General features: G+C 38.7%; 1 long non-coding RNA gene across 2 annotated transcripts in view; it reads left to right on the forward strand.

The window, feature by feature from the left end:
- Window positions 1-5,772, forward strand: part of LOC120372348 — a 57,280-nt gene extending 51,508 nt beyond the window's left edge. For both annotated transcript variants that reach the window (XR_005584911.1, XR_005584912.1), the window contains one exon: window positions 5,572-5,772. This is a non-coding gene — a long non-coding RNA (uncharacterized LOC120372348). The remainder of the gene's footprint in view (window positions 1-5,571) is intronic.
- Window positions 5,773-8,628: the final 2,856 nt, after the last annotated feature.

The raw sequence follows: 8,628 nt of genomic DNA on the forward strand, positions 1-8,628 counted from the left end.
GGTTTAGCTGGAAATCCTGCATCATGGCATAACAAATACCATTGCCTTTTACAGGAGCTCTCTCCTCTGGGGCAGCAATACCACATTGGTCTTCCATGCCTCATTCTTCTTGCTTTCACTGATTATTCTTGGGCATATAAAAAGAAAAAAGACAGCTGAAGAGCAAAGAAAGATTTCATAACTGGAAGATAGTCAAAGGGTTTGAACTTTCAGGTGGAGTTAAGACAAAAGGGATAGATCATTACCCATTAGTTCTGCACTTAATACTGTACGTCACTGCTTTTGTGGGATACAGTTAAAGTTGAGAGAGATCCCTTGCATGTGAATAGCAGGTTAGTGCAATGGCTTGGAGCCTGGAAATACCTCTTGGCAGAGGGGAGGCACTAGTATGAAACATAAATGTCCTCTTTAAAGAACAATCCGTGGCAAGGATTGCCCCAAAGGTCCTTTCCTCCCCTCAATGTCACTGTGATTTGTAGGAATGATCAATTCCATCAGTAATAGAATACATCATTAGAGAAGCAGGACGGAGCTCAGGCTTGAAGTATGTTTTCAGCACTGGCTTAAGTTGAACCTCCCCTGCTGCTCATGCCATGTTGGTGGTTCCTCTGCCCTGAATTGTCTAAAGGCAGTGCCTTTAGAAAAGCCAGGTTAGTGTGACAGTCTGGTGATGGGAACATAAATCTCTTAAGGTATGGCAGGAGAACTGAAAAACAGGAAGGAAGACAAAAAAGGTGAATTTAAAGAGAAAGAAATAGGGGGTGGGGGAGAGTAAAATAGGAAAGTGAATAGAAGGGGTGATCCCTGAATGTTTAAAAAACCTTTTCCACCTATGTGATAGTCACTGCTTACCTACATGATGGGGGTCTCATGAAGCCAGTTCTTTCTTCCAGGAAATTACTGTTTTTGAAATATATTCTTATATAATCAGGAGCCTAGAGAAGAGTGGTCTGAAATCTTCAGGGAAAAAATATAAATAAGAAAGTGCAACTAGTTATCAGTGAGGTCCTATTTTACCCCACAATTTACACCTACGCCGGTGGGGTGCTACAGGGTCACATGACTTGCCCAAAGTCACATAATGAGTTTGTGGGTTAACTGAGAAGTGAGCCCATAGCCTTCCTGGTCCCTCTCCTTTGCTGTCACAACTAAACCCAAATTACCTTCAAATATTTAGAGATGTACCTTGTCAGAACAGAATTTCTGGATTTGTCCCTGCTGAGTTCCCTCACCTGCCTGACTTAATTAACACTTGGTCTTTATAGAATCCTTATTTCTGGTCACATGAAAAGCCTTCTAAGATTTTTTTCCCCATTTAACTGAAAAGAACCATTGAACCAGGAAGCTGGAGGTATTTCTGAGATTTCCCTGTCATGGCAAGTTGTCAGGAAACCTCCAGTAATTGTTTTTACTCTTATATCAATTGCATCAACTCAGATCCATCAACATTACTGTCCTACCATTTTTTTTACCTTTCAGCAAGATTGCCAGTAGCAACATCTCATTTGCCTGCTGTGAAGGGAAGCATAAAAAAACTGATTAGCCTTTGTGTGTAATTTCATTGACATACAAATAACGCAACCAGTTAGAATTCTAAATCCAAATGACTCTCATTATTGACTATTGGGATTCGGCTCTTTTGATTATACAAATTATCTGAACATAGAGATACTGTGTGGAAGGAGTCAGAGGAAATTATACTTTAAAGAATAACTAAGTTATTGGCATAGGCACTGATCTTGAAAAAACACAAGTGCGTAAGTGCTGACATGAGTAGTCCTGCTGAAGACAAAGTTACATCTGTGTGTTTGCTGAATCAGGACCACGGTACTCTTGGTGTATAGCCTACGTCTTGAGATAATTGGCTTTTAATCATCCCCACTGTATTCCATTAAGTTTTTTGGAGGGGTGTGTGTGTGTTATTTTATATATCTTATTATTTGAAAAATATAATAAACTTTCTTGCTAAGACATGTATAATGCATGCTACATTCAGAAGTTTTAGAGAGGTTTGGTATACTGTATCAATGTATTGTGTGTGAGAGACACCATAAGAAGCCGGGGGTCAAATTCAGAGCTGGTGGAAGCAAGTGTAATTTGGTTGAAATCAGGGACAATTTCAGACATGATGTAACAGTGGGTGACTCCACTGTGATTTTAAGAAGGCAAGAGATGGAAAAGAATTGAATATATGTGGGATTTTGGGGTTTTTTTTTTATGGAGGAGGTAATATACCAAGATTATGGTATCAGTTGTAAGTGGTAACTGAAAACTGAAGGGGTTTGGGAAATCCTTACATTCCAGAATCACCTCTCAAAGGAGTATCCAATAAATGTTCATTAGTGACACATCCTAAAGCTGAACTTATCCAGCTCTGATTTCTGCAAGTAGAAGTACAAGAGACTTGTTTCTCTAATCTTTTTTGTTTTTAAGATAAGAACAAGTTATAGTGATGGGTGGTGATGCTCAAAAGGTTCAGCAATATGGTCTGTATAATCCCTGAAAATCCAGATAATTCCTGGAGTTTTCCTTTCTTTTTCCCCAGCACAGACTTTCTGACCTGATTACAAACCTTGCTGGTTTCCCACTTTGGAAGAGGGCCTGATATGGACCAGCTGCCTCTGTTCTTCTGCATCATTTGAAGAGACTTGGCACATCTTCCATCTTGGCTACCAACTTCATAGCTTGCTTGCTTTTGAACTTCCCTAGTATTAGATAGATGCAAAATGTATTGCATGCCTCTGACCCTGGAGGAAGGCCACGAGTATGCAAGGTTTGAGACAGCAGTCAGCCCAAAAGAGAATGTCAGGTCTGTTAAGACACAGAAGTAGACTTTGCAGGATATAAGCAAATGTAAGAAGGGCCGTTGGGAACAGATTGGGTGAAGTGGAGATATGCCAGGTTGATCTGAGTCTTCAAAAAGGTTTGGTTCTGTTCAATCTTTGTGAGAAAAGTCAGGGTCAAGATACTTCCATCAATGTACTAATATCTAATATAGTAAGTGTGACTTTTGGAGGAACCTAACTATATCCTTTCGTGGGTCTTGATAAGCCTCTTTCTGGGACACATTCCCTTCTTAGCACTTCCAGATCTTTTTGATTATGTCAGACCAAGAGATTAGAACACCACAGCAACAATAATGTACATAATTTAACAATGCAGCGAGCCACTGTAATGGAAAATTTGGATTTCTAGCATATCCTGAGGATAGGGCAGTACAATGCCAGTTGAGAAGGTACCTGTATAGACTCTTCCAATCCATGCCAATTCATGCACAGGAGCAAAGGAAAGTGTATAAAGATATTGAAGCGTGAATGTGTTCCAGAAGACAACGAGGAGTTCTTGTGGCTCCTTAGAGACTAAAAAATGTATTTGAGCATAAGCTTTCATGGGCTATAACCCACTTCATCAGAAAGTGGGTTATAGCCCACGAAAACTTATGCCCAAATAAATCTGTTAGTCTCTAAGATGCAACAAGGACTCCTCGTTGTTTTTACTGATACAGACTAACATGGCTACCCCTCTGAAACCTTCCAGAAGACACTTTCCTTAGCAAATATCATGAATTTCTATTACAAACTTGCTTTAATATTTACTTGCTTTAAACATCTATTTGATACCAAGCTGTAGTTGCTAATTTAAATCCATTGACATCTTGTGCGACCTATTTGACAGAAAACAGTTTGTAATAACAGAACAGGGCATGATTGTCTGAAGTGAAGGCTTTTTCAGCTTGAAGGAAAATTTGATAACTCCACATTCTTTTCAGTGTGGTATGTGATAAATCCATGATAACACCAGGAGAGTGCTTGTGTGTGTATGTATGTTTATATATATATATAAAGTCATCTTTAACACTGATGTCACTGATGAAGTGTAATTTAGGACAGCTGTTGTGGTTTGTAACATTGTGCTCTGTCTTTCATTGTTTATTTGTGCCACCCTGATAGCTGAGTGATGGCAGTAAATGGAACTGAAGAGGATAAGATTACAGGAAGGAGGTGATATGAGATACTCTTATACCTGAAATCAATTGGAACAGGTCATATGTGCAGTATTCTATAAAGAGAAATAAGGCTATTCCTGTTTGTTAGCTGTTACTTTCATAGTGGAGCAAAGGAAAAGATAGCGCCTCTTCAGCCCCGTTACAGTATGGAAGAGCCATTGCTCGTCTAAGCTCTAGTAATTGTTTATTCAAGCTGACATGGGAATAAGGGAATAAGGACATAAAAGGAATGGCTGGAAAGGAAGAAGCCACTTGACCTAAAAATCCGGTCCCCCTTTAAGTTTATCTTAGCCCCAGTTCTCTGCTCTGTCACGGTATCCTTTAATCCCTTCTCTCTCCATAAAAGTGCCAAGATGTCTCTCCAACCCACTTATACTACAGTACTTGTTTCCATGGTCTTATTTGGCAATTAATTCCGTAAGTTTATTACTCTGACCTTAAGTGAAATAGTTTTGCTCTGTATACACTTATTTTTTTCATTATTTTTGAATGTGACTCCTGACTTTTGAACCCCTCATTAAACTGCTGTGAGCAGTTTAAATGCATACACTTAATCAAATCCCTTTGTAATCTTTGAGTCCTGTTACTGGGTCATTTCAATGTCATCATTTCTTTGGGGGCAGTAGATTATTCAGAATTTCTTCATAACAAATATTCTCTTGGAAGCATGATAAAACCTAGGATCATCTGTTTGCCCTATACAAATAGGGTCTAATTATGCCATTCTTGTTCATATTAAGTAGTACTTTACTTCATAAATAATGGGACCATTTGTGGAATAATGTACAAGTCAGTGTGTATAAGGGGAGGAGATCTGGTCTTATAATAATCAGGATTGTCAGATATTCTATTCTCTCCAGGACAATAATATCCAAACACAGAGGCTCTGTTCTGATCTCATTTACAGCAGTATAAATCAGGAGCAACTCTACTGTCTTCAGTATATTGTGTGAATGAAAAAACGAATATAACTGTGGTCAGGATAAGGGTCTGATATTCCGATGTCTAATCATTCTATAATGAAGTATCTATAGTCTTTTTTTAATATGTATCTTGTTTTCCTTTTTGAAGTATTTTTCAATTAATAATTTTTATAAAATATCCATGAATTAAAATAAATGGCAGATATTAAATATCCAGTTACTGCACATAGAAATAGTACAATGGATTTACCTTCTATTCTCTTTCAGGCATTCCACTCTATAGTTATAGCAGGTAATAAGACACTGAAGAATGATTTCCTTTGCCCTCCCCCATTACTGCATCCATTTACTAGACTGACTTCTTCAAGTACTTCTGTAAAATAAACTCTCTGTTCAGATCCATTTAATATCTCCAACCATTAGTCTAACAAAATGCATCTATTTCAGTGAAGATTGAGTTGGCGTAAGAGTATAATTGAAGGTGCAAAATGGACACATGGATGGTTTCCCAGCTGGAACAGTTTTGAAGTTAGTGCAAAAGCTGATGATAATCTCCTAATGTGCACCACCAGCCAAAAAAAGAGAAGAAAAGGGCTTACACCACTGAAGTGGTATTTACTATTTTTTTATTTCCTTTCTTAGCTTACTATCAGCCATGGGAATTTACAAGCATTCCAAAGAGGCTGAGGAAATCCAGGAAACCACAATGACAGCTCTACTTGAAAAGACCATTATATGATAGTGACTTGAGAGAGAAAATGTAGCATATTTTACTCCATTCATGAAAGATTAGAAATATCACTTATATTAAACTGTTTGGTTTAATAAATGATTTGGTTTTAATTAGAGCTGGTCAGGAATTTTTTCATAGAATGTTTTTTGTTGAAAAATGCCAGTTTGTTGAAACCAAAACTTTGTGCAGGAATGTAGCATATTCAGCAACGTTTTCAAGAGAGGTTTCTGAGGTACAAGATGGAATATGTAGTCACAGAGAGAGAGAGACAGACAGATACCAGAACAGCCTGGGACTTGGGAGGCCTGTGTTCATGACCTTGATCCAAATCAACTACAGTGGGGATTCAAACCTGGGTCTTACACATTGCAGGTGAGTTTCCTAATACAAGGCTATTCTGGGGCCCTTCTCTGTGTGGGGGGAAAACTTCAGAAGGTCTGTTTCGTCCCAAAGTGCAACAGAAAATTTTTTGAAATCTTGAAAATTTTTGTGGGACAGGTATCAGAGGGGTAGCTGTGTTAGTCTGGATCTGTAAAAGCAGCAAAGAGTCCGGTGGCATCTTCTAGACTAACAGACGTATTGGAGCATGAGTTTTCGTGGGTGAATACCCACTTCGTTGGATGCATGGGACAGGAGAGCCATTTCCCTACTAGCTCCAGTTGTAATGCCTTGTGGGCAGACATTTGTTTGCATCAACTGGGATTTTCCATATAAAGGTCATAGTGATTGACTTCTTGGAGATATGGCTACGTTCTTACTTGTGTCTTGCTGTATCATGTGCAAACTTTTTTTTAAATGTACCATTTGTTCTCTTTAAGTAATTTACACATTATAGGCAAGAAGCCTCCTCAGAGAAATTACTGGTTATTTTCCCATCCATATGTTTAACAATGAGCTTGGTGTGATGCTGTGTATAAGAAAGATGATCATTTGTATCATTGTTTCTACCACTGTTATACAATTGCAACAAATTTTGTACGACGTATGTCATGTAAGGTGTCAATGGAAAAGTTACGATTTACTAAGTATGATTATCCTGTTTATATGCATGTATCGTCTTTGTATGTGAAGTTATGAATATTGGCTATGGACTTGTATCTTAAACATGTGTTGTATTCCTGGATGACACCCCTCAGACAGAATTTACATCAGGGCTAGACAACTATGTGTTGATGGTCCATCAAGGACACTCCACTCTCACAGTGGGTCATTGAAGAAACTCATGCTGCCCAGTACATCTTTCTGCAGATGCCTCAGACAGAGAGGAGCCAATGGCCATCCCCTGTGATTCAGCAAAACATGTAGGGGTATGTGATATGCTCATGTGATCCCGGACTCCATCTTGGCCAGAAACTTTCCACACACAGGGGCTGTGGGCTTTGTTTGGAACAGTAAGTTTCCATGCACATGACAGAGGATATAAAAAGAAACCCGAGACACCTCCATGTTGCCTCTTTCCTGCTCTACTTCTCTGGATTGTGGATTTACAACTAAAAGGAGCACCTTGAACCATGGACTGAGCACCTTCCAATCTTTTGGAAGTTGCCAGAGAGACTTGAAAAGCCAGCAGTCTGTTTCACCACTGTGACTTTGCAATCATTAGTATGCATGTGATCTATTAACCATTTATAACTCTCTTCTTTTCTTTTATTATTGAATTTTTAGTTAGTTTACTAAGGATTGTCTGACATTGTGATCTTTGGGTAAGGTCTGAGATTCATATTGACCTGAGGATAGAAAGAACCTCACATATGGTGAAATGGGTTTTCAATAACCTCTCACCATATTAGATTGGGTTGCCTGGATGGGAACCAAGGGCTGGAATGCCTAAAGGGGACTGTGTTTGGCTTCTGGTTAAACAGTGTGGTACTGCAGATGCTCTTTTGTTACTGATTTGGTGAATCTAATTATAAAGTAAACCACCAGATTTGGGGATTGTCTGCCCTGAGTGTGGCATTATCAGTGTGGTCTATCACAGGCACCCAGTCACACCTGGTGTAAGAGCTCTGGCTGGATAAGCACCCAAACATTCTGATATATATTTTTTTAATCCTTGTCAGATCTGGAAATTTCTCCCTCTGTATTGGACAGAAATACAATGGAAAAAAGCCTCTCTTGAAATATCTTGGTTGCTTTCAGCAAGAACCAGAAAGTCCAGAGGCACACAAATATGAAGTAAAAAAGATTAAGCACATCTTTGCAGATCTTAAACCTACCAACCAAATCAAACATCCTACCAACAACAAACCACCACCACCACAAATTTGGTTTGAGTAAAGGTTTGGCTCTTTCTTTTGAGAGTTTACGATTTATTCCAATTTTTTAAATAAATTTCTTTTGTGAGAAGTTAATATTTCCTTTTGTAGGGTGAGTTTAGATAGTAAACCTCAAGGTCATCGCTCAGATAATTTTGAGGAAACGTATAGCTGGTATTTTCCAAGTTTCATAGGTGGATTTATCCCCACAACTTCCATCAGTTTGAATGGGAACGTCGAGGCAAATTCATGTTGTCAGTTTTGAAAACCTCAGTGTTCTCTGCCTATAACATCCATAGTACTTGTCTCCATACTAGTCATTAACTGAGGAATTTTCAACCAGTTGGTTAAGTTGTGGTTCTACTCTGAAACACTGTTAAGATAAAAGATGCCTCCACCCAATGGATCTGCTTTTTGTATGTACCTACTTCTTGATATTAGTGACAAAGAGGTGTTCATTCTTCATTAATCTCATTTAACACTAGAGTCTGGGCTAGAGAAAGGAATCTGTATTCTATTCTGTTTTGTGAATCTTCAACAGAATTGTTTGCTAAGTTCCAATCAGTGTCACATGCACAGCCCCGAGGTTGCACAGGTGTCACCGAGGGCATACCTTAAAGATGCACAGATATAACTGCTGTTGTGATTTGCCCTACAAAACCTTCATTACTAGTTGTGATACATGAGAAGGAAAGAGCCCATCTTGATTCT

This window comes from Mauremys reevesii, linkage group 9, assembly GCF_016161935.1.
Source record: "Mauremys reevesii isolate NIE-2019 linkage group 9, ASM1616193v1, whole genome shotgun sequence".
In the NCBI taxonomy this organism is placed as follows: Eukaryota; Metazoa; Chordata; order Testudines; family Geoemydidae; genus Mauremys; species Mauremys reevesii.